The 25,742-nt window shown below is 38.8% G+C and overlaps 1 protein-coding gene and 1 long non-coding RNA gene across 17 annotated transcripts in view; one reads left to right on the forward strand and one right to left on the reverse strand.

Annotated features, from left to right (window-relative positions):
* The window catches only part of lingo1a (leucine rich repeat and Ig domain containing 1a), a 163,732-nt gene that overhangs the window by 119,535 nt on the left and 18,455 nt on the right, over nucleotides 1-25,742 (forward strand). The window contains exon 1 of one of the 14 annotated variants that reach the window (XM_079603169.1): nucleotides 8,453-8,779. The exons of 12 other annotated variants lie outside the window; for them this stretch is intronic. The gene's annotated coding sequence lies outside the window, so the exon portion shown is untranslated. Of the gene's footprint in view, nucleotides 1-8,452; nucleotides 8,780-25,742 lie in introns of those variants that run through there. One more of the 14 variants, XM_079603170.1, reaches the window with a different exon arrangement.
* LOC306993422 overlaps nucleotides 11,000-25,742 on the reverse strand; it is a 65,133-nt gene continuing 50,390 nt past the window's right edge. For 2 of the 3 annotated variants that reach the window (XR_013796446.1, XR_013796448.1), the window contains exon 4: nucleotides 11,000-11,269. This is a non-coding gene — a long non-coding RNA (uncharacterized lncRNA). Of the gene's footprint in view, nucleotides 11,273-25,742 lie in introns of all 3 variants that reach the window. The other variant, XR_013796447.1, reaches the window with a different exon arrangement.

Below are 25,742 nucleotides of genomic sequence, written 5' to 3' on the forward strand. Positions count from 1 at the left end.
AACATTGACTCGATCTTTCCTATGGAAAATTCCAGATGAGTCCAGCTGATTAGTGCCGCCGCAGGAGGGGCCTGTGGGTAAATCTGGGATTCGCACCCTCGGTGTGGTTAAAGTGAGGCCGTCGTTCCATTTGGGGAATGAAGCGATGGGTTTTTAATCATCTCTGAATTACATCAAACTCTGCAGGATTATCTCCCCTGCTGCCATCTGCCTCTTAATTAAATTGTCTTTAGACTGAGTTTGTCTATTGGGATGATATGGGAGGATCTACCTAAAGGAAATCAATCAAACAACCCTCCGAAACCCTTTTTAGAGAGCTTTGTTTTTCCTCCTGACCTGTAGCTGGATCCCTTGCCCTGCGTAAGACACTGTTGGTAAAGATTTTCAGCTTATTTCCAGACCAGTGTTTACCAGTGTGGGTTTCCCTATGGCAGTGGTCTCAAACTATGAGATAATCACATAAGTGTTACTTATTTATCCTTAAATCCAGCCCACAAATCAATTTTCATTTTGTGAGATTTGCTTTGGCATTTAATGTGATCCCTCTCTTAAGGGTTGCTATGAAGTCGCCAAATATGTATTTTAAAGGCCTACATTTTAAATGTAAAAGCACAGTGGCAAGAGTTTTTTCAAATGTCTTAATGCCAAGGACCTGAAAATGTGTTGCTCCCTTGGGAAATATATTTTAAAGTTGTGATAGTGTTTTCTTCCCTATTGTGACTTGTATACGAGTGAGGCGGTTTCTCGAAACAAGAAAAAATGTAGAGCGGGACTTTTTTTTGTCCATGGGGAATTGATTGGATGGTTGTGGTTTGCTATTGGTCGATCTCATGTGAGTGACAGGTTGCCCCGCCCTCGCTCCAGTAAACATGTAATGAGAGAAGAGAAGAGATGTTGCTGCTGGAGGAAGGGGAAGTTATTTTAATTAAAGAATATGAGGGCACATGAAAAAAAAAAAAAAGATATACATGGAACATTACATACAATTTTTATTGTTATTATTATTTTTTATTTATTTATTTTCAATTTTGATTTCATGGTGACTATAAAATAGTGTGATTTACTATACAAACAAACAAAATTATAAAATAATAAAAATCATATTATTGGCTTTTGCATTGTCTTTATGCTAAAGAAAACTGTTAAAATATTATGTGAAAAAAAAAAAAATTATGTCATAAAATTATATGCTGAATTGTTTCTAAGAAGTAAAAACGAATGCTTTCAGTACTATAAAACACACTGATTTCTTGAGAATATTGTAATATTATGTATTAGCTTTGAATATTAAGTATATAGAATATTTTCGTGACGACAACAAACAAGCACTCGTTTACTATTCCCTATATAGCGAACATCGCGTAGTGCATTATGCAGGAGCGATTTTGGACACATTATATCTGTGGTGCGACAACTATTAATCAGTGCTTCGGTTATTAATCAGTGAAGCGTCTACATTGGCCGGGCTAGTTGAGGCGACGCTCCAGATGATGAACGCCCCATCCTTATACATTTAAATACCTGACCATTACATCAAAGCCGGCTTGTGATGATCCTGGTCTCTTAATAGGACTGCTACCTGCCTGATCTTCAAGGAGCAAATTACAGTTCATTGCAGGCATCATTAGTCCACTAAACATGCAGAGCAGTGCGCGTATGAGGGAGAGCCGAGTTGCGCGACTCTGAAAAGGTCTTTCCATGCATCAATAACCGTGCCAATAAATGTATATAGACAAAATTCACGGTTGTAAAACGTATCTATTTGGTCATTTGAGAGCTCTGATCCGTTCCTGAAAAACAGCTGATGTTTTCAGCTACATTCTGAATCTGATTTGTGTACAAGGCATTATAGTAACTCTATCTCTCTGAGAGATGCGTGAAGAGAATTTGTGAGAAAAAAAAATCCATCCATCCTCACATTTACAGCAGAATCATTGTTCCGGCGTTAGATATTTATGAACCCACTTAGAAGGTACAGGAGAACGCACACATTCATGAATACTTACACTTTTGCAATAATGTAACGTCATTGATCTGTAAAATAGCCTGTGCTGGTTTATTCTATTAGAGTGGTTTGATGGTGGTGAGACGTACTGGCACACACACACCAAACTTTCGGCCAAACTGCAAGCTGATCCGCATCCAAATTCTGCCGCCATACATTTCCTTCATTTGCCTTGTTCATAAGCGAAGTGTTTTTAACTGATCTCACTTTGAGTGTTCATCTGGGCAATTCTGTTTACTGATGTCGTAATTGAGATACGGGATACAAATAGATTATTGGTTTCCACACAGACGCTACATGATCAATTCTCATCCCAGCACTGAAGCTGAAGAGGACTGAAAGATTTCTGTACTGTAGGATTTATAGAGTTTTAGTGTTGCTATAGTTCTGTAATCATACGTTTAATTCCTGTAATATTTCAGTGCTTTGTATTCTCAATACTGTAAAATGTCAGTACTGTAGAGTTTGTATGATTTCAGAACTGTAGCATTATAATACTGTAATATTTCAGTACTTTACAGTCTCAAATGTCAGTACTGTAGAGTTTTAGCTCTGTAAAATGCCATTATTATCTGTAAAATGTCAGTACTATCGATTTTTAGCACTGTAAAATTTCAGTATTAAAGAGTTTTGTTGTATGATTTCAGTACTGTAGCGTTTTAATACTGTAATATTTCAGTACTTTACATAATACTTTAAATTGTTCATTATATATAGTTTTGTTGTATGAATTAGTACTGTGACGTTTTACTGTAATATTTCAGTCCTTTATAGTCTCAAATGCCAGTACTGTAGAGTTTTAGCACTGTAAAAAAGTCATTATTATAATAAGTAATGGTATTATAGTTTTGGTGTTGTATGATTTCAGTATTGTACTGTTTTAATACTGTAATTTTCAGTACTTTACTGTCTCAACACCGTAAAATGTCAGTAATGTACAGTTTTAATACTGTAATATCTCAGTACTCTACAGTCCCAATGCAATAAGATTTATGTACTGTAGGGTTTCATTGAAGTACCTTCAATACTTGATACTGTAAAATAGCGCTGCGGAGTTTAATAATGTATTACTTCATGACTGACTTTTTTTGCTGTAGGGTTTCATTATTGTAATGTTTGAATGCAGAGCACATTCCTTAGAGAACTTCTGCCTTTGATGTTTGGGTAAAATGTGTTTCATGAAGTGCAAAAATCTGAATATTATGCTTGGACGTGGGCAGTCAGCGAGTACTGATTATGTAAACCCTAAAAATGACCTCATGACCCTCAGTCAAAGGTTACAACCATTGTGTTCTTCTGTCAGATTTACAGAAACAATTCACTGTACTGTTGAGGCTTAAAGTTTGACGGCATGTGTTGTAAGGCTTAATGCTAATAAATTAAAGAAATTGAGACGTGGAAGAGTGTATGATTTCTTTTATTCAGATGGTTTTAATCATTGAAAGGTCTGGAGGCAGGATTTGAACTGGATTCTCTGGACACAAAACTCTACATATTATGTTCAGTAACCTGACTGGTGCCCTCAGAGATGGAGAAAAACAGGTCACTCCAAAACTAGTTCAGGGGTTTTTCCATTCAGTGACTACCTTGAAAAAACAATTTTTTACAGTTTGCCCTCTTTCCTGTTCATTTTACAAAATAATAATGTATTATCTGTGCTTTTAATTGTCTAATGTAAATTAGTTGAAGTATGTCAGCTGATCTGTGCGTTGTGTTTTGGGGGAGTGGCCACTGTGTTTGTGGATGTGGCCACTGTATTTGTGGGTGTGGCCACTGTATTTGTGGGTGTGGTCACTGTGTTTTGGGGGTGTGGTCACTGTGTTTGTGGGTGTGGCCATTGGCTATTTCACCCACAAATATATAATTAAGTAGGCTCTGGCCATGAATGGGAACTTGTAAGGTCTGTAAATAGTTGTGGGTAGTTTTCAAGGGTTATAGTTGTGTTTACAGTTCTGTTTAGTGCTATCCGTGCTATTTTGCATTTAATTATGGTGTTTAATTTGAAGCTGCGTTTCAGAAATGTGAAGTATATAAGCACATTGTTGCTTAAACAATGAAAAATATTTTCTCAATAGATTTATAGCTACATTTTATTGAATAAAGTGAACATGATAAGATTAGGTTTGATTAGCTCACTTCAATCATTAATAACTTATAAAATGTGTATTTACCTTAAAATAAAATAAAAAAAATTCAGTGTAGGCTCCGGCTTTCTATAACCATGAACCGGTGATTGTAAAATTAGATGCTGGTAATCCTGACAGCTGTGTGTGTGTGTGTGTGTGTGTGTGTGCGTGCGTGCGTGCGTGCGTGTGTGTGTGTGCGTGTGTGTGTGTGTGCGCGATCTAAGTCAGTGTGGGTAGATATGATTGTTACCAGCATAGCAAGAGAATACAGAACAAGAGAATGAGATTTTGTTGGTTCCAGATGAGATGAGTGCTGTGCTGGAAACATCTTTTAAAGTAGCTATTGCTGTCTGTGCACTGCAGCCCGCGGCTGGGAAATGCCATCAGTAATACAAAGAGAAATATCTCAACATAGTGTATTGTGTGTGAGCCCAGCTAAAGCGAGCCAAGCCATTTCTCTCCGCTCGCCTCCCTCTCCTCCACGATCTGACAAGCTCAAATCTGATTGGCTGCTTGACGGAAACTCGCGGAGTGTGCAGGTTTTTGTAGTAGTCATGTTTAACACGGTACTATGTTGATAAAACTACTTTTTTTTACAAATTTGCTAGGTTAGTGGCATCAAATCTTTAAAAGATAACCAGAATTTAGTTTGAGATGCCTATAGACTAAAACTATTCACAAGAATAACTACATCATTTCTTAATTATGCAAAGCATTACCAGCATAGCAACACATTTTATTATTAGTATTATTATTTAATATGATTAATTATTTAAACATTACCAGCATACATGTACTGCTGTGCAATATTATTACCAGCATACCATCACCACTGTGTTATTATTTGAATTATTTTTATTTAATACTTTTTTATTATTTAAACATTACCAGCATATGAATACTGCTGAGTCATTATATGAACTATTTTCTATTATTATTTAAAAAATGTATTGAAACTTTTTTTTTCCTCGACTGCTTATCTATCAACTATTTTATAATAGCGGCAAGTACAACAAACTGTGTTTGGTTTCTTAACATGTTGGTCAGATGGTCGGTCAGATGGGTGATTCTTGGCCAGAATAATATATGCTGCTAGTCAAAAGTCTGGCTACTCAAGACACAATGTGGACAATAATCCAAAGTCTATCTTTTTTTTTTGTCAGTAGAAGCCATTCGTGATTCTACTAGAGAGTGTTGTGTTGGATTCTGTGCGTCATTTTGACCTTTCTAGCCCTGGAAAGAGGCGAGACGGAGATGGAGAGAGCAGGATTATTCTGAAACTGAAAGCCGCTGTGTGTGCAGACGGAGTTTGTGTCACACTGGACTTGTAGATCATATCAAGTGTCGCTCATACGTCAGATTAGGCCTAATATGCGTCTGCCCTCATCACGACGTCCTGTGCCTTACAAACTATTCAGATTTGTCATGCCGTTCCAACATTAGCTGTGAAATAAATCATGTGGTTTGGAAGATGCCATTCTGATGTTTGTTTTCTCCTGGCTGACGGCTCTATTCCTGTCGGTCTCATTTTCCCCAGTCACAAAGAATCAGCTGGAGAACCCAACACAGACATGGAGCAACAAATGAGAGTCGAAATTGGCTCCGGCGAGTAAATAAAACAGTTTTACATGGTTTAAGTTGAATTTTAAGAATATAGTTTAACTCTCTTTGAGTGCTGTGGGTGTTTCGAATGAAAGACGGAAACTGTGTGCTAAAGAAACATCTGTCGCGGCTCATTTGTCTTCTAGACACTTTTATATCAGTGTAAAATTTACCATAAAGAATGTATATAGGATTCCTAGAAGATAAAGTTATAAATGGAACCCGTCAGGTGCTTCTTATAAAACCTTTTAGGGGTTCCCATTATGGGATCATGTTATGGATTAAGTTTTAATTCATTCAATTTTAATTCTTTTTATTTTATTTTAATTTATTAAACAGCTCGCAAACATATTCTATCACTAGAAAAAAAAAACTATCCATTAAACATGAATTATGCAAACATTTAAAGCATTTATTCTTAAATAGAACCTTTCTTTAAAATTGTGTCAAGAATGCTAGGGTTCTATATCTATAACTCAATTAAATAAGAGTAATATTTTCATTTCATTTAATTAAGCACCAAAATGAATATATTATGAACAGACATCACGATTGGCTACCTTCAAATGACATCATTTGACAAACAACATTTTTATTGATATTTTAATGCTGATTTATTTTATGGAAAAGGCTAATTGTAATTTATATATAATTTTTATATATACGCAGTAATAAAATGGTATGATCAATAAGAGTTATGTTAACATATACAGTATTACATTGTTTTAACTCAAAATAAGTTAAGCAATTTTCTACTTTTTTTATGTTATACAAGATTCAACTCATTTTTTTAAGTCAGTTTAATGTAATTTAAGTTTTTATTAGGCCTACTTAAACATCCAAGTTGATTGTACTTGAAAAAATTAAGGCAAAAGCTTTTTTTTACAGTGTATATATAATCTATTTAAGTTTATATATTAATTATATATTTATGTTGTAAATTCGCTCAAAAAAAAGTATATTTTGGATCCTGGAAACATCTCTCAATCTCTCATATATTACAGTTTTCCCAATTTTAAGACAGGAAGTTCACTCTGAGAACTTGAGGCTTGTTAGCTGTGACACTCACACACACACACACACACACACACATATTTTAAGGTGTTAAGTGACTCCAATCCTGTAGGTTTTAGTCTCTGCATACCCGTGGCGTCTGCAGAAATCTCTCATAACTCATCTGTTAATGCAGCCCAGTCGGAATAAGACCATCGATCCAGGCATACGTCTGTCTGGAAAATCTCCTGAACGCAGCTTTAATCTGATTTATCACGCCGAGAGGAGCTGAAAATCCTGGGACGCCCATTTACTGAATGCAGTTATGGGTGCGTGTGATGTGCACTGACCCCTATGAATTTAAACAGACAGCTGTTATGTCATGGGAGGCCGTTTGTTTATGCTGCTCACAGCTATTGTGTTCAAACAGCTTCTTCAGGCAGATGCTTAAGGTGCCTGCAAAATGTTTTTTTAGCCACAGCAATCTGAGTGAGAGCAACAGTGCCCCCATGACCTCGTGTGCAGTACTACAGTCAACAACAGCAAAAGAAGGATTATTCTGAACATTTTCCTTAGAACAAAAAGGTTGGTGCATTGGTACAATGAGGATTTCAGAAGTTAATACCATAGTACTTTGATATTCATCATATTAAAATGCTAAGTTACTCATTTATTGAGAAAATTTTACCTCAGACATCTTTGACAAGTATGGAGTCATGGACCAAAAAAAAAAGACACTAACACTTTTCAAAATATCTTCTTAGGCTACTACAGAAGAAAGAAAGGCATACAGGTTTTGGTTCTAGGGTGATAAAAATGACCAAACTTTAATTTTTAGGAGAATTGTTTCCTTAAAGCCCCCACATTCGCCACTGTATTGATCATGGTTAAAGTAGCCTATATATGTGAACATTGGCTTGTGATATTTTGCAATGTTTGTGCTGACTACAGATCTGTAGGCCTATAAATGATTCCTGAGACTTGTACAGCTCAAACCAAGTGATCGGCATTTTTAGTGATATGCTTCTCGGGTGCTTTTGAATTCACGGCTATTGCTTTTTGTTCATAAATATGGCGGCTGCGTAAAAAGTCATGTGACCAAAACATGAATATTCAATGCTACTGTTCAATAACCACATTAGCGTTCTTTCAATTGTGCATTATTCTCAAGTCATTTAGAATAAAACAATCGGCTGAATTAATAAATGTTGAACTACAATACTTCATACTTTGGTATTAGGCTACCCTCATGGTATGTTTTCTGTAAGGGTATGTTCATTTTTAAGAATGTAGCGTTTAAAAACAATGCCGCTTCCTTGAAGCATTTACCATGGAAACCTTTCTTCAGTTAGCCTACTAAAATTAAACTGTGGTAACTTGGTGTTAGTTTAAAAAAAATTATTTAAATGTCAGAAAGGTTTCAAATACGTCTTTTACATTCAATATCGATTTTATGTTATCATTAGCTATAACTGACTACTGATATTTTGGCGGGAAATGCGGTTCTCATGGTAAACTGTGAGGAAGAGACATATATCTTTCAGCATTTGCGTGAGAATCTCTCTCACACGCACGCTTCGCAGCAGTTTATTTGTTCAGAGACATTTTGGAGACTGAATAAACGGGACTGGAGACGCGCGCGCGCGCGCGTGTGTGTGTGTGTGTGTGTGCGCGCCGCGCGCGTGTGTATGAGGTGCTCTCTCTCATTCGGCGCTCTCTCTCATTCGGCGCTGGGTGAGTCCAGACTGCAGACCGAATCACTGCTGTGATAGGACAGACGGAGGATATCAGAATATCTCTGCGACTCCTTGAGCTCATCGATCACCCGATAAATGATAATGATGATGAAGAAGAAGATGATGATGATGTCTGTGTGATCATATGAAGAGAGTTTATATGTATGTATGTGCCTATATGAGGGAACCTCTGTGATATATGAAGGGTTTATCATACACGGATATATAAACACTTTCAGCGCTTTTTCTGGACGGATCGTCGCGTTTTATAAGATGAACATATCCACGTACGTGTTATTGCAGCGATACATGATGCTGTAAGTTCACAACGCTTCCAATTGAATTCTCTCTCTCTGTGTGTGTGTGTGTGTGTGTGTGTGTGTGGCGCGTGTGTGTGTGTGGCGCGTGTGATAGCCAAAATGTGATACGTTGCGTATATAAACATATTTAACAATACATATTGTGCATAAATGAAAGGGAAATCATTAAATTTTGTGTGTGTGTGTGTGTGTGTGTGTGTGTGTGTGTGTGTGTGTGATATGTCTCTCTCTCTCTCTCTCTCTCTCTCTCTCTATATATATATATATATATATATATATATATATATATATATATATATAAATATATATATATATATAATGACACAATTCTTTTTAAATCAGTCGAAAGTGGAAAAATATGCCCCTGTTATGGATTTTTTTTTTCTATAACTTAATTTGTAATACAGTTTCATATGCACTCTTACAAATAAAGTTTCAAAAATTGGGCTTTTCACTGCAATGCCATAGAAGAACCATTTTTGGTTCCCAAAGAACCAATTTTTTTCTAGTGTGAAGAACATTTAAAAAAAGCTAAAGAACTACAATAAAGAACCATTTGTGGTTCTTTATGAAATCATGGAACCATATGCCAATAAATAACCTTTTATTTTTAAGAGTGTACTGTAGTATTCAATTTAAGGCCTTCATGTCAATGCATTAAAATATGAGTTGTTGTTGATTTAACATGAGGTAAGAGATAGGCTAATAATTCTAGAATTTGTGAATAAATTGATTAAATTTAAATATTTGACAAAAAGGGTGAGAAACATTTTTAGAATGTTACACCATCATAAAAAGTAGAAAAACACCCTTGAAAATCAAATCTAACAGGCAAAAACTTCCGCTTAGGTGAATTGTTGACCTGTGATGCTAGTGAAGATCCATGCAGAAAGGCTTTGGAATGATTGGACAATGAGAATCATATAAAAGGCTGGTCGAGTACTCTAGAATGAGCAGCTGTCTTTAATAAGTACTGCGCTTATTCAGTGAAGTTGATTTCTGAATTGATCTGATTTGGAATTGAGCATTTGATGGCAGGTGCTGTGGTATCTCTGTCCACACAGCATATTAAATCAGTCTGAGCAATTTCAACCCAGCTGGCTCGGGCTATATTGAGTTGTGTGTGTGTGTGGGTTATCCGTTATGTCTGCTGCTGTTGGATTAGTTCTTCTTATAAATCTCACAGGAGCTGAAAGATTTCCCGCAGAAATACCGGTCCAAATATCACTTCCTCGGTGTGAGCTATGAATTCAGGGACCTTGTGAATAAACGTTGCGTACACATAAAACTTGGAACGCAGGGCTCGGAAGAGTGCACTCGCCATTTGTTACGCCCACATGGGCATTTGTAAAAAAAAGCAGGCTTGACGTGACAATGTGCTTACCGTCATGCAAACGTTTTTGCACTTCACTCTCTCCAATGGTAAATAAAAATAATGTGCGTTTCATTGTGATCGCTGGTTTTTCAAATGTAATCAGTGTGATCGACGGCACTCATGGAGCAATAAAGGCACCGACTGAGAATCAATTCGCTTTGTGTCAACGGAAATCACTTTCATTACCCCAGTGTGCAAATTATATGATGTGCAAATAGGTACGACCGATGTCATTCCGCCAGGGCCTGGATGAATCTCGATCAAATCCGTATGTTTCATTTGATGGTAGATGCAATCTGGCTTTAAACTCAAGCTGTGTGACTGGGCTTCTTGATGAACACGTTTGCAGCACAGTGTGATGTGATTTCATCTGTATAGCCAACAAGGTGACCGTGTGTTATTTTACTATTCACCCAACTCCCAGGATGCCCAGCATCTGACTGCGATCACCAATCCTCAGGAAACAAGTAAAAACATGTGATACCTTACCAGTAAATGTAAATTCTGTCATTGTTTACTCACCCCAATGTCGTTTCAAAACTCATACGGCTTTCTTCACAGAAGGTGGAACACCAAAAAAAGAAGACAAAATGGATGCGAGAGCATTGTAAAAGTATCTATACGATTTGTGTGCTATATCTAAGTGTTATGTTGTCATGAACACTTATATATAGAAATAAAGCTTAAAAAATGAGGTTTTCGCTGTGATTTCAAATAAACATCAGAACCATTTTGGGTGCTTGGCTGCCTATACAGTAAAAAGTGAAGAAGTTTTGAAATAGGTGCTACCTGAGTAGAAAAAAAAAGACTGTTGTCTTTCATTTTTCCAAATGGGTAGGAAAACGTCAACACCCATAATGCACTGGGCATGTTGCCGTCCCAGGCCACTCCCACCAGTCGGCGATGGATACGCTTACCAGAGTCAAATAACGTCTTGCTTTAGTTGGTAATGCTTCTTAGGAAACTTTTAGTCACGTTGATGTCGACTTGTATTGTTCCCAGTTGCGAGAATTCAAAAGAGTAAACGTTTAGCGGGAGTGAGTTACTGTCGGTTTCCAGTGAAGGATCCAGTGCGTTGTAGGCAGTGGCTGAAGGCTGCAAGGCTGCTTCTTCTGCTGAACACAAAGGAAGATATTTTGAAAAATGTCAGTAACAAAACAGTTACCCGGATCAGTCCAGTTTGTGATTGAATCTTTCAGAACTGTGAACTGAATCAACCGACTCATTGAAAAGATTTGTTCAAAGGAATTAATCATTCACAAATAAGACATTGATCAGAATCAACTACTTTTTAGAGTTGAATATAAAATATTTTTTGCGTAAATATATAGAAAATTATTTCCGGTAAATAAATATAGCCTATAAAATAATTTTAAATAACAAAAAAAATGTTCAAAAGAACGAATCAGTCACGAATTAGACACATGAACTGAAAATATTTGTCGTTTTGGGGTGAACTGTCCCTTTAAGGAAGTATATGTAGAATTTTTTTAATCTGAATGTTTTATGTCTACTTAATTTGTGTCTGTAGCTTTTGATATTCTTAAGTACACAATGGAAATTATCAGAGCCGGACAGTAACGGAGTACATTTACTTGAGTACAGTACTTAAGTACAATTTTGAGGGATCTGTACTTTACTCGAGTATCATTTTTGGGGAGTACTCATGACTTTACTCAAGTACATTTGAGAGGCAAATATTGTACTCTTTACTCCACTACATTTCTATCCATAAACGTGAGTACTGAGTAGTGCTGGGTATCGATTCAAATTTCAAGAATCGATTCGATTCCGATTCTCAAGATCTTGAATCGATTATCATTATTCGATTTGATTCGATTCGATTCGATCCGATCTGATCCAATCTTATATTTTTAAAATCAAAAGTTTTTATTGTTCATGAACAATCAAGTTTTTGTATTAAATAACATTCACAAACATACATTAATGTTGTAAAAAGGTATTGTTCACTCAATTTATTGATGTTAGATAAGGCATTAATGTTAATGAATGGTATCTTAATGTAGTGTTACCAACTAGGAGATAAAACGTGTTTTATTTGACTTGACTGTCCTTTTATTTAATCCAAAACTGCGTTCATATTTAGAAGGCCTTTTAAACTAGAAACAACCGCACACGATACCACTTTAGGGGCTGTTCACATATCGCGTTTTATACGCGTGCAAATTCAGTGAGATGCACTTCAATGCATCTCAACAGGTCATGTGACAAAAACCAGCGGTCTTTCCGTAACAACATGGAAAGCTCGGCCGAACAGCTGATCATAGCTGTACAGGGCGGCTTTTTATTTCTCATCTCAATGAATATATCTAGTAGTAAAGCTAATGCAAGGGCTAGAAATCAATTAATTATTTGATGATACTTCCTCGTCATCATGGAGAGCGCAGTTTGCACCGCTTTCTCCTCTCCACAAGCGCGTGCTTTCCCTTTGCGTCTGCCGTTGCTATGCAACCATGAACAGAGGCGCGCTTAGAAAACGAATTTGCACGCGCAAAAAACGCGCTATGAACGGCTCTTTCCTCCTCTCTTGTCAACAAGTGGATTCAGAGAAACCGCATTAGCAGCGCCGCCGGTCGCCATGTCTCGGTGTGTTTATGGGGAAAATGTAGGCCTGTTATTAAATCGATCCTCTGAGTTACGGATCGATCTTTAGAAATTAATATGAAAATCGATTCAGAATTGGTGAATCGATTTTTTCAACACAGCACTAGTACTGAGTACCCGTTACTTCTTCTAAAAAGGAAAAAAGAAAAATCTCGGAAACCCTCAATTTGTTGTTTCCCTCTCAAACGTGACTGGATTGTGCAGGCGCCACTGATTGGGACAGCCTATCAGCAATCACCTTTAAGAGGTGTGGTTCAGAGGTGTGTCAGAACATTGCTATATTGCCTTCTTTGCTGGTTTAGGTTTATTGATTTGATTGATAAAAAAACAGAGAAACTCACTTGTGCACACAATTGTTAGCTGAATTTTCTTGTCTGATATTACACATTAATGTAAGCTGAGCATTTTCTTTGATGTTCTTGAGTATGCGGTGTGTTTAACACAATCAGGTTCAAATGTGGGTGCAAAAAAATCCATTAAAACTCTAGCAGACGTTTGTCAGAGCGTTGCCATTGTGCTATTGCCTTGTATTGCCTTTATTTAATGTTAAAGGGATAGTTCACCCAAAAATGAAAATTCTGTCATCATTTACTCACCCTCAAGTTGTTTCAAACCTGTATGAGTTTCTTTCTTCTGTTGAACACAAAGGAAGATATTTTGACCAGTGTCCATCAACTGTCTGGTCACAAACATTCTTCAAAATATCTTCCTTTGTGTTCAACAGAAGAAAGAAACTCATACAGGTTTGAAACAACTTGAGGGTGAGTAAATGATGACAGAATTTTCCTTTTTGGGTGAACTATCCCTTTAAATAAAGCAACATGGTAAAAAGATGAAAATGACTTGATTTTACTTTCAATTCCTTTGAATACATTACATACAATACATTCTCCAAGGTATTAACATTTTTCATAACTCCATGTAGGACGTTTCTGTACACATGTAAGCACTGTGGCAGTAGTAATGCAATATTTAGAAAATGTACTCTTGTACTCTTGATACTCAAGTACTTTTAAAAACAAGTACTTCAGTACTTTTACTTAAGTAGACATTTGACTGTAGTACTTTTACTTGTACTTGAGTAAAATTTAGCAAGAGGTATCTGTACTTTTACTCAAGTAATGAAGCTGTGTACTCTGTCCGCCTCTGGGAATTATGTTAAAAGTTGGATTCATTGAGTTGTTATGTAGTACAAGAGATCTTAGGTGGGCCGTTATGCAAATGAGCGTGAGGGGTTTGTGAAGGGGAGGAGCTTGTGCCATTGGGTCTTATTGCTGATTACTTCCTGTTTCGCACACACACACACACGCTCATTTACCCCTGGCTCTTTAAAGTCAAATCACTTACAGTCTCATTGTCAGAGCGAGAGAGAGAAATAGAGCAGCTTACCGCTAATCTTTAAATGAAATGCTTTTTGCCCAGGAGAAAAGCCCCACTGAATAACTATTATTTTATCCATTAGTTTTGCATTAGTTTCCTGAAATTTAAATTGCTGTCTGTTTAGCGAACAGTCAGGGATGGTGCATCCAAATTAAATTATTTTGAAAATCTGTGCGCTGTCAAAGGACTCTTCCTCTCTTCATTGTTACATTAGTGAGATTCTCCAGCAAATGTGTAATGCCGCAGCATCACGTTATGCTTTAAAAAGACATCGCATACAGTTCAAGACGTCTTCATAAAGCAACATGAAACTGCATTTTTATGTATGATACATGAACGCAGGACTCATGTTTTTATGATGACTCGGAGGATGTTGTGGAAATGAATTGGCAGTAACGAGCCAGCAGAGCTCATTAGTGTTGCAGGGAGAAGATGCTGTAGGCCTGCTGAGTAAATGTTAATCACAATGGAAGACTCTATGGGAACAACTTGGAAATGTCAGGCAGTCGTGCGGCGGAGCCTGGGTTGTGGGCGTTGCTCGTGTTGTGGAAGTGGTTTTTTCGTCTGTCTGTGGGCAGCGCCTGTATTGTGACTGGGCGGTAGGATTGAGTCAATAGCACAATTTTAACTTTAGAATGAAACTTAATCGATACCATATAGGCAATAAATAACCTGCGTCAGATGAAAATTATTTTATTATAAAAAAAATTTTATTAGAAATTTTGATTTTAGAAATTTGAATTTAAAAATATATATTATATTTATTTTTAAGAAATAAATAAAAAAATCCAATTAATAATATAAATAAAATACATTATTATTATTATTTAAAAAATATGAAAGGTACATTTTGATTTTTAAAAAATCATATTTTTTTAAGAAATAAATAAATAATCCAAATGGAAGTCTATATATAATTTTCTATTTATTATTATTTAAAAAAATATCAAGGATGGATGGATGGATGGATGGATGGATGGATGGATGGATGGCGGGATGGATAGATAGATTAGAATTATTGGATGGATAGATAGATAGATAGATAGATAGATAGATAGATAGATAGATAGATAGATAGATAGATAGATAGATAGATAGATAGATAGATAGATAGATTTGATTGTGCTTGTTTTGTAGCTGAAGGCAGTATTGTATTGTAAATGTGTGTTGAGTACTTAAATAGCCATAGCCTGTATTTTCATGTGTGTGTGTGTGTGTGTGTGTGTGTGTGTGTGTGTGTGTGTGTGTGTGTGTGTGTGTGTGTGTGTGTGTGTGTGTGTGTGTGTGTGTGTGTGTGTGTGTGTGTGTGTGTGTGTGTGTGTGTGTGTAATCAGTATTCTTCTCAGGCCACTAGATCGATGAAAGCTCAGCAGCTGGTTTTGCTTGCTGAATGAGATGGCAACAACCATCAGGTCTGTGTGTGTACATGTACGTGTGAGTGTAGTGTGTAGTGTGTATGTATTCGTGTGTGTATCTTTGAGGCGATCGGCATTTGCGAGCTGGGTTCAGAGTGGTTATAAATTCTTCAGGACAGTGTAGTCGTGCAGTAATGCTGCTTAAAGCCCCGATTAAGGTGTGTTGAAGAGGCTGAGGTAAGCATTCCCAGGCTAACGCTTTGTTTAATTGGTTTGTTTATTCATCAGCAGTCCTGTTGGATTTACTGTGTGAGGTAAACATGCCGATAGCACCAGCAGTTAGCCCAGATCTGCACGAGAGCATCGGCTCAGATAATGGATGTTTCCTTGGAGAATATCGGATGAGGAGGGTGTGTCTTAATGGGGCCGTATACATATTCTGCAGCAACCTTTGCTAAGCCCCGCCTTTTTAGTTTTATTCTATTTTTGTTTTTTGATGAAAATGTAATTTCATTAAATTTATTCAATATTTACTCAATATTTCATCATATTCATTCATTTTAGTCATGAGAAAGTGCAAAATTAAGCTAAATATTCAGACATTTGATATATTAGCGAATTATTATGCAATTAATTGATTCCAACTATCATTCTTTAAGAGATTTTAGTGCATTGTTAATATCTTGCAGTGTTTTTTTTCTCATCATATATTTGTCAGCAGTATATTTTAATTAAAATAATTTTATCTTCACTTTGTCTTAGATATGTAAATAAATAAATGTTCTTCCTTAAAATACAGGGTGCATAAGTCAGGACACCCCAATGTTAAATTCCCATATGGGGCAGGCAGATTTTTATTTTTAAAGGCCAGTTATTTCATGGATCCAGGATACTAGTTCCTGACTAACCTGATAAAGTTCCCTTGGCCTTTGGAATTAAAATAGCCCCACATCATCACATACCCTTCACCGTACCTAGAGATTGGCATGGTTTTATTTCAGTTCGCCTAATAGATGATCTTATGGAAAGTACCCCATGCCAATCTCTAGGTATGGAGAAGGGTATGTGATGATGTGGGGCTATTTTAATTCCAAAGGCCAAGGGAACTTTATCAGGATGCATAGTATCTTGGATCCATGAAATAACTGGTAATTTATTAATAGAATAATTATTAATAAACAAATTTATTTATTTATGATACATTATTCATTCACAAAGAAAATTGGTGTCCTTAAAGTTTGGAGTTTTCCTCATTTTTTTTAATTAAGGCATTAAGATCAATTTCCAGAAGATGATTTTTTATTCCTCCTTTTAGTCAACTTTAGCATGGGTGTGTTCACTTATTCTAGGCACTGTATGTAGATGCCTATGAAGTGTGTAAGTGTGTGTTCTGTGGTTCTGTAGAATTGATTTACGTTGTTGATTCTCCTCTCTGAATCATTCAGATCAATCGACAGCGACTAAAATAGAAAGCGAGCCGAGGTTTGTGTTCTGAAGACTGGAAAAGAGAGTTGTAGAGGCGGTGGAGTTACAGAGGTCACGTGATCTCAGCCGAGGGTTTGTGTTTCAGGAGACGATGAGTGTGCGGCATTCAGCAGACGCCTGGAGACAGAACACGATTCATGAGCTTGACTGAGAGAGACAGAAAACTGTTGGTGAAAACTGAGCTAAGTGTGTGTGTGTGTAAGTGTGATCCCTGAAAGCCAGTGTTAAAGAGGAAAAAGAAAGGAGGGGGTGTGGTTGTGCTCCATTTCCAGATAGATAGACGTGGATGATACTGCTAACATCTGTTGTGGCCAGTGTTGGGGAAAGTTACTTTAAAAAGTAATGCATTACAATATTTAGTTACTCCCCAAAAAAGTAACTAATTGCGTTACTTAGTTACTTTTTATGGAAAGTAATGCGTTACATTACTTTTGCGTTACTTTTCAGTTACTTTTTCTTACCTGGCTGAGGCTTGATCTCTCTCAGGTCTTACAGGTGTTTTTTTTTTACTGAGAAGTTATTGTACTTTAAAGCAGTAATATATTCAACAACAGCCTATATATCCTACACCTTAATTTTCTTTTAAAAACACATTTATATTGAATAATAATATAGAATAATATTATATTCTGAGAACTTCGTGATCCCAGAGCTATGCATGCTATATATAAAAGATCAATAAACGTTACAGATTATTGTATAGAAAGTAATGTGTTTGTTACTTTTGTACTTTTAGTGTGGGTAGACTATGGACTGCATAAAGTAAATTCACTATCCATTTTGTTATAATGAGTGTAATATAGGCTAGCAAATTGCCATTATGAAATAAGTTGGGCAAAAGAGATATCTTAAACATTTAAAATGTTTTAATGACTTATTAGAGAAAAATATGATGATTGAGAACAAACAACATCACCAATTAAACATAGCCTAAATCTGTCAGCTGTGAAAGATTTCACATGGCCAATGTATAAGTAGACCAAAACTCTTGAGTTTTCAAATTAGTGTCCTCAAAACTAAATTTGTTTTATGCAAAAAAAAAAGTACAGATCAGCTCGTAAAAGTTTTGCGATCGGGCAGCACGGCTCCTGGCCTTTTCCCTGTCACGGAGATTTTGCTGATGATATTGCGAAATGTGGGCGCCTCCACAGTGGACAGCGGCTGCATTTCCTCAACAATAAACGCAGCAACCAATCTGTTGAGTTCAGTGGAACTAATTGTTTTACCTGGTGCTGGTGAACGTGAACTGAAATCAAGCTTCTGTTGTTTAGCTTGAGGCGGGGTGCCGGTATCATTTGGCTCTCTCTTCCAACTCCGTAGTGCTGTGCTTTGCATGCAGATGTTTTTTTAAATTTGAAGTGGTGTTTTTTGCAGTTGACAAAAGCTTTTCACCAACACATAATCTACACTTAACAATTATTCCCTTCTCCTTTTCTTCTACTATTTCGAAATAATGAGAATACTTCCATCGCAGCAATGTAACGCCCTGGACCGCCATCTCCGTTTCCGACTAACGTCTGTTCCCGCGCACGTAGCCTACAGTGACTACGTTCATTTTAATTCAGTACTTTTTATTTTATTTTATGCAAATCAATTAAACTGAAAAGTAACTCGCATTACTTTTTTTAAAAAGTAACTGAAATATTAATGTGTAAATTTTTAAAGTAATGCATTACTTTACTCGTTACTCCAGAAAGTAATATTATTACGTAACGCACGTTACTTGTAACGCGTTACCCCCAACACTGGTTGTGGCAAAACTTCATACAAACATCATCACTGAATAAGGGACACTTAGAATCTTTAAAAGTTATAAAAGTATTTATTCCTCTTGCAAGAGTGATCCTCGTCACCAATACACCTAAGCGAGTCAGTGAGGAGAGATAAGGGAAAAGCAGTCTCTGTCTGTTTTTATATCTTATTCCCCTCAAGGCCTTTACTTATTTCCCTCCCCTCCGAGAGAGACAGATAGATACCAGTCTGTCTTCCTTATTCTTTAACTGGCTCACGAGGGGTAAATGCCCTCTTAACCTTTAGGCTATAAAGTACAAATGCACTCAAGATGACCCCTTTGACCATGTGCTTCTCCTTATCCTCACTGACTCCCCACCACAGTAAATTACCACACAAAACCCCTTCTCACTGTAAGTGAGAAAACAGATGGGCCTTCATTAAAAATCACTGAAATACAGAGTAATAAGGAAAATTCCACTACATTTCCTCTCTGTTTATCATACACTGATAACTTGATTAATCAAACATTGTAATAATAGTAGTAAAATAATAATGGTAAATAATAAATGCAAGTTCAAGTCATAACATCATATCATAAAATCACCCTCCTTGAACCTGTGGAAAAAGTTTAGAATGAAGAAGCATAAGGCTGTTTTTGTGGGGGAAAGTCCCCAAAATATTTTAGCAAGCACGTAAATAGGTTTACTAATGCCGGGCTCACTACCGCAGTCACACTAGTAAGGAAAAAGATTATAGCACAGTAGGAAAGCAAACATATCAAATTCAAATCATAAAATTGTAATAAAACCTCAGTTTCAAACCCTGTCCTTTTCCGCCCTCTCATGGCATATCACCCATTCTCAGACAAGGGAAAAAAAACATTTTAACTCAATTAACACGTTTCACTGTAACTTCCGCTACTGGTGTCATCATACTGGTGTTCATCAATATCATCATCGTTTGGATAGACAGTCATTTTCACCAATTGAACAGACATTCCCACTTTAACCAGTTTTCTCACTAACATAGTCACCCCCTGTATAAAACATGGTATGCATAACAAAATCAGTAATATTATAACTAAAATTGGCAATACAGTTTGAATCAACCAAAATCCCCAACCATCCCCCAGATGCATTATCCAGGTCAGCCAGTTTTCATTCACTGGCTCAGGCTCCTGCACTGCCCTTCTCATGTGCTCAATTACATCCGTTATGTTGTCACTGTAATCTGGAATATTGAAACAACAAGACACACCTAGCATTTTACAAACTCCTCCTCGTTCTGCTGTGATCAAATCTAAGGCTAAACGATTCTGGATCACTGCCTCTCTTAAATGTCTCATCTCATCATTTATCATGTTTATAGCATTTTCAGTAGCATTTGCTATTGCCAGTACAGACCACGCTAACCCATTTACCTTGTTTATCGTTACTGTCGTTCCCACCCCTAGGAAAATAGACCACCCAACATTTGCCCCAGGTGTCGTCCATGGATCAGATAATGTGTACCCCGAATAATGGCTTGGCAAAACCCCAGGCAAAATCTTAACACTTCTTTTCTCTCTTACCCTCGGCGTTTTGTTTGGCAAATACACAGATGTTCCCACATTTATCAAAGCTGGATAACAGCACCCTGACCACCCGTGTTCAGGCATCCTGTGAAATGCTCTGTTCCCACAAACCCACACTGCTGCTGGTGAAGTCTCATACAGTTTACCAAATGGACATGTGAAACTAATTTCTTTGCCGTTGAGTGTCGCTGTGCAATTGTTCACTGTCCCGCCTTTCATGTTGATTCTGACCCTGCAGTCAGACCATCCTGTTGTGAAAAGTCTCTGTGCATCTGAACAAACGCACACATCACCTTTCTCATGTGTTACTCTAAGTGGTGGAATTGCTATATCAGTGTTGTTATACCGTCGAATATTGTCACAGCTGTCCACAGGTTGTTTCGTTGGTGTCTCTCCTTTCTCCAGCTCAGCTGCTGCTAAAAGCACATCAGTCATTTGCTGTGGAATCAGACACTTTGTTACATTAGCTGTTGCTACAGTCAGTGGGACAGCCTTCCATGCGTGTGACATTTGCAAACAAAGCCAGCAGCTCGTCGTTATCTCTAATTCCTCTTTCTGCAGCATAGCCAGAGCACAGGCCTTGTTACCTTGACATTTCATCATGGCTTTCTGCACTTCAGGATTTCCTTGACCCTTTCCCATGTCTCCGTTCTCCATCCATGCCAGCTCGTCCCTTGCTTCTCGTTCGACCTCAGGTGTTACACAAGGTTTTAAAGTTGGGACTGCCTCATTTACAATAATGTCAATTTCTTCATACCAGTCCGTTCCCTCTAAATCTAGTCCACAATAGTACTTGCCTTGGTCTGACAGTCTTACTTGTGTTAGCTCGACCGTCATCCCGTACCTGTTATTGCTTAGTCTGTGTTTTGCAAATACCTTGAATCTTTTGTCTTTGCCCCACTTGAAGTTGGCTGCGTACGCTTTCACGTCGCCCCACTTACATGGGTGTTCGCAGAAATAGAAGCCTGCGTACTCCTCGCTGCGTCCCTCACAGCCTGGACAGTTCTTTTGATAGGGGTTGCAACTGAAACTCACATTTGATCCTTCATGAACTGTCACCGTGCTCCTCTCGAGACCCCTCGCTGGTTCCACCGCTTCGAAGGCGTCTCTCCTAGCACGTTGTCGAGTTGCGTTGTTCCTCTCTGTTGTTGCAGTCCTGTTGGTTTGATCTCCTGTTGATAACACTTTCAAACCTTCTGTGAAGTGCAGTATTAGCAAGCAAATTGTCACTGATAACACAGTCATTATGAATGTGGTCTTAAACAGGCCACACATTCCTGGCACTCTGAATGGATGCCACGGTCTCGTACGCTCCATGTTCTCAGTCACTCTGATCAAAAGTTCAGCTGTATGACCAGAAAGTGTTAGAGAAATACAGTCTTTAAAGCACCAAAAGTCTTATCTGTTCTGTTGTCACCGGTTTTCAGCCGGATTTCGTTTGCAGTCTGGCGCTAAGAATTTTAATCTTGTTTGTTTTTCAGTCTGTACCTTTTCACGCCACACAATTGTTTTTCTCTGTCTTCAGGCTCTGTTGTGTCTTTTGCATGGCCTTGCTTTTGTGCAGATAATGGTACTTGCTGTTCAAAGCTGGATCTTTGACGGTCATTGGCGTTGACCCTCCTCCTGCGACTGCTCCGCCTCCGCAATGGGCGGCACCTTCCTGCAATGGTCTGGTTGACCCTCCCCCCGCGACTGCTCCGCCTCCGCAATGGGCGGCACCTTCCTGCAATGGTTTGCGTGGACCCACGTGGCCCTCTCCGCGACCTTCACCGCCGTGTGAGTCACCAGAAGCACCTGGAAAGGTCCAAGCCACCTTTTCGCCTTCCAGCTCTTTCTCCTGTGATCACGAATCACCACGAAATCGCCAGGCCTGACGTCGTGTAAAAACGTCTCAGCAACTCTCCCCTGGGTAGCTTTCACCTGCACAGAAATGTTTGATAACAGACACGACATTCCTTTGCAGTAATTCAACATGTCACTCTCACACACATCCGTTGATGGCAGTCTTTGCTTACCCCCCTCTATTCCCATGAATGGTGGTCTGCCAAACAAAATTTCAAATGGGCTCAAGTTTGTTTTCACTCTTTTTCTCATCCTCATGTACATCAGTACAATTGGTAGGGCCTTAACCCAAGACAGACCTGTCTCTTCGCAACATTTTGCCAATTTGTTCTTGATTGTCTGGTTCGATCTCTCTACTGCTCCTCCTGATGAGGGCGCGTAACTGCAGTGCGTTCTCATATCAATGCCCAAGAACTCTCCTACCTGCTTTATTGCAGCATTTACAAAATGTCTGCCATTGTCAGAGCTGATTTTTCTTGGAATTCCCCATCTCGGAACAATTTCGGTTAACAGGGCCTTTGCCACTGCTGCCGAATCTTGTTGTGAGGTTGGGAAGACCTCAACCCATTTTGACCACATGTCAACCATCACCAGACAGTGTTTCAGTCTCCCACACGGGGTTAACTCGATGAAATCCATCATTAGATATTCAAACGGACCTGCTGGCGCTGGTTGAGATGCTAAGGGTGTTTTTATGCCTCTTGCTACATTGTGTGTGTTGCAAATGACACATCTTTTGCAAAAATTTTCAGCAAACACTGTAAACCCCTTAGTGAACCATAAATCTTTCATCTGCATTACCATTCCTCCCTTCGACACGTGGTCACGCCCATGTGTCAACTTAGCGTAATGCTGAAAGAAATGCTTGGGTAAACAAGGAATGCCATCACTCATCCATACACCCCCCTGGAGGCTGCAGCCAGACGACCTCCATTTCTGTTTTTCTGCTCCTGTGGAGAAAGTCTGCATACTTTCTAAACAAAGAGAAATGTCAGGGTTAGTCACAGATACCAAAGCACAAGACGTTTCTTTTGTCTCCTTCGTTGCCGCGGCCTTCGCCGCCGCGTCGGCTCTCGCGTTTCCTGTGGAGATAAAGCTTTTATCGTTAGAGTGCGCTGCGCATTTACAGATTGCAACCTTGTCTGGCAAAAGAATGGCATCCAAAAGCTCAGCCACAAGTGAGGCGTTCAATATCGGATGTCCATCCGATTTCAAAAAATTCCTGTGGGCCCAAATTGCCCCAAAGTCATGCGTAATCCCGAATGCGTAACGCGAGTCTGTGTAAATCGTCACACATTTGTCAGTCATTAATTTACACGCTTCTGTCAGAGCAACCAATTCAGCTGCCTGAGCCGAATAATTCGATGGCAATTTGCCAGATTTCAACACGTCAAATTCAGTAGTAACCGCGAAACCAACCTTATTCAAACCTGTTTGTGGATCTTTCGAAGCTGATCCATCCACCAAGAGGACATTGTCACAATTCTCCAAAGGTGTGTCCAACAGGTCTGGACGTGGTGTACACACCTGTTCCAATGCTGATAGACAACAATGATGCTCCTCTCCATCATCTTCTGTTGGCAGAAGTGTGGCAGGGTTCAAAGTTGTGCATCTTTTCACAGTTATGTTCGGCATGTCAAGCAAAATCGTGTGATACCTCAGCCATCTGGCCGTAGACAAATGTGATGTTCTCTGCTCCTGCAAAATCATGGAGACTGCGTGTGGGACCATCAAAGTCAAATCAGAATACCCCACAAATTCCCTCGAAGCCAGCACAGCCAGCTCAGCAGCCGCCACAGCCCTCAGGCAGAGTGGCAGACCTGCTGCGACTGCATCAAGCTTCGTTGAAAAATACGCTACTGGTCTCAGTCTGTCACCATGGGTTTGCAAGAGCACTGAACTCATAAAACCTTTTTTCTCGTCTACCATTTGTGTGAATGGCTTGTCCACTGCTGGCAGGCCCAACGCTGGAGCCTGAGTCAGTTGCAGCTTCAAGGTTTCAAAAGCTTCCTGTGCCTCTGTGGGCCAATCAATCTTGTCACATGATCTCAAGCCTTTCCCTGCTGTGAGGGCTCTCAAGGGCTTTTCAAGCAGTGCATAATTTGGAATAAACGTTCGACAATATGCACACATTCCCAAGAATGATAACAATTGTTTCTTTGTTATGGGTCTTGGTACATCTGCAATCGCTGTAACTCGTTTCTTAGAGAGAGCTTTACTGTTTGGTGTGATTGTGTGACCCAAAAAGGTTATTTCCTGCTTCACAAACTGCAGCTTTGTCAGGCTGACTTTGTGCCCCTCCCTTTCCAAATGTTTCAGGAGAGTCACACTGTCAGCCACACAGGTAGCCTTATCTCGCGAATAGACCAGGAGGTCATCTACATACCCCGTCTCCCCTCTCAGCCCAGTCTGTGGCTGTCAGGCATTCTCTCACAAAAGGGCCCAACTCCGCCCATTTCTGCGCTCTGTCCTTGGTCACAGAAATGTGCGGCGCAGACACCCCTGCTATCAAATACAGCTGCATTTGTTTTTCTGACAGACACGCTGAAAGCGCACACACATTCTCTTTCCAAAACAGTTTATCAAACCGCATTTTCTCATTTTCTGTCCCGTTAAACCACTCCTCCTCAAATTGTAGTTCACGCTCAATAACAACATGTGACGTGCAATGCAATTTGTCAGGCATCATAATTTCTCTGTTATCTAATACTGTGCGATCCTTTGTCAATTTCAAAATCATTTGTGCCCAATCAGAATTTTTAATCTGCCACTCGTAAGCCCACTGTGGCTCAAACTTTGCACAACACATCTGCTGTTCTTCCTCAATTACAATACCCATCGGGCCAGCAGTGAGTTTCAAATTTAACTCACACATCAGATCTCTTGCTAATAATGGAGCTGGACAGGATGCAGAACACAAAAACGCATGTTTCAATGTTCTGCCCCTCTCCGTCTCGCATTCTAACGGCACAGTGAAATTGTCTGAAATATCATGCCCTGACGCTGACGTGCTTTCAAACACTACATCTGTCAATCTTGGTTTGCATGGCAAGTCATATGGTCTTATTGTGGATCGGGCTGCTCCCGAATCCACAAGAAAATCTACCATTGTACCATCAACTAACATGGGATATCTCGGTAGTCTTAAAAACCCTGCACCTTTGTACATTCTCAAACATTCAGCAGACACAGCATTATTCAAATTTTCATCAGTCACACATAAAGGTTTGCAAGCATTTTCTTCATTGCAGAGAGCATTATGTGAATCAGTGTATTTGTGCGTGTTGTGCGTGTGTGTTAAAAAAATTTCACTTCCCTTTCTCGCAGCCGGTTGAATGCCTGTCGCTCGCCCTCCCCTCTCCTGTTCTCCGTTCCTCTCCAGTCAATCCGCCTTCCTCGCCTCCGGGCAATCCTTAGCCCAATGTCCCTCTTCCTTGCACACTCGGCACTTTGAGCATTTGAAAAAGTCATGTTCATTGCTTTCGCAAAGTCCACATTTCCACTTTCCTTGATACGCTTTCTTCTTCTTGTTGGCCCAGTTTTGTCTCGCTGGTGGTGCACTCGTGCTAGCTTTGATCTGTACAGCGGCCA

This window comes from Phoxinus phoxinus (genome assembly GCF_949152265.1).
Source record: "Phoxinus phoxinus genome assembly, chromosome: 25".
Lineage (NCBI taxonomy): Eukaryota > Metazoa > Chordata > Actinopteri > Cypriniformes > Leuciscidae > Phoxinus > Phoxinus phoxinus.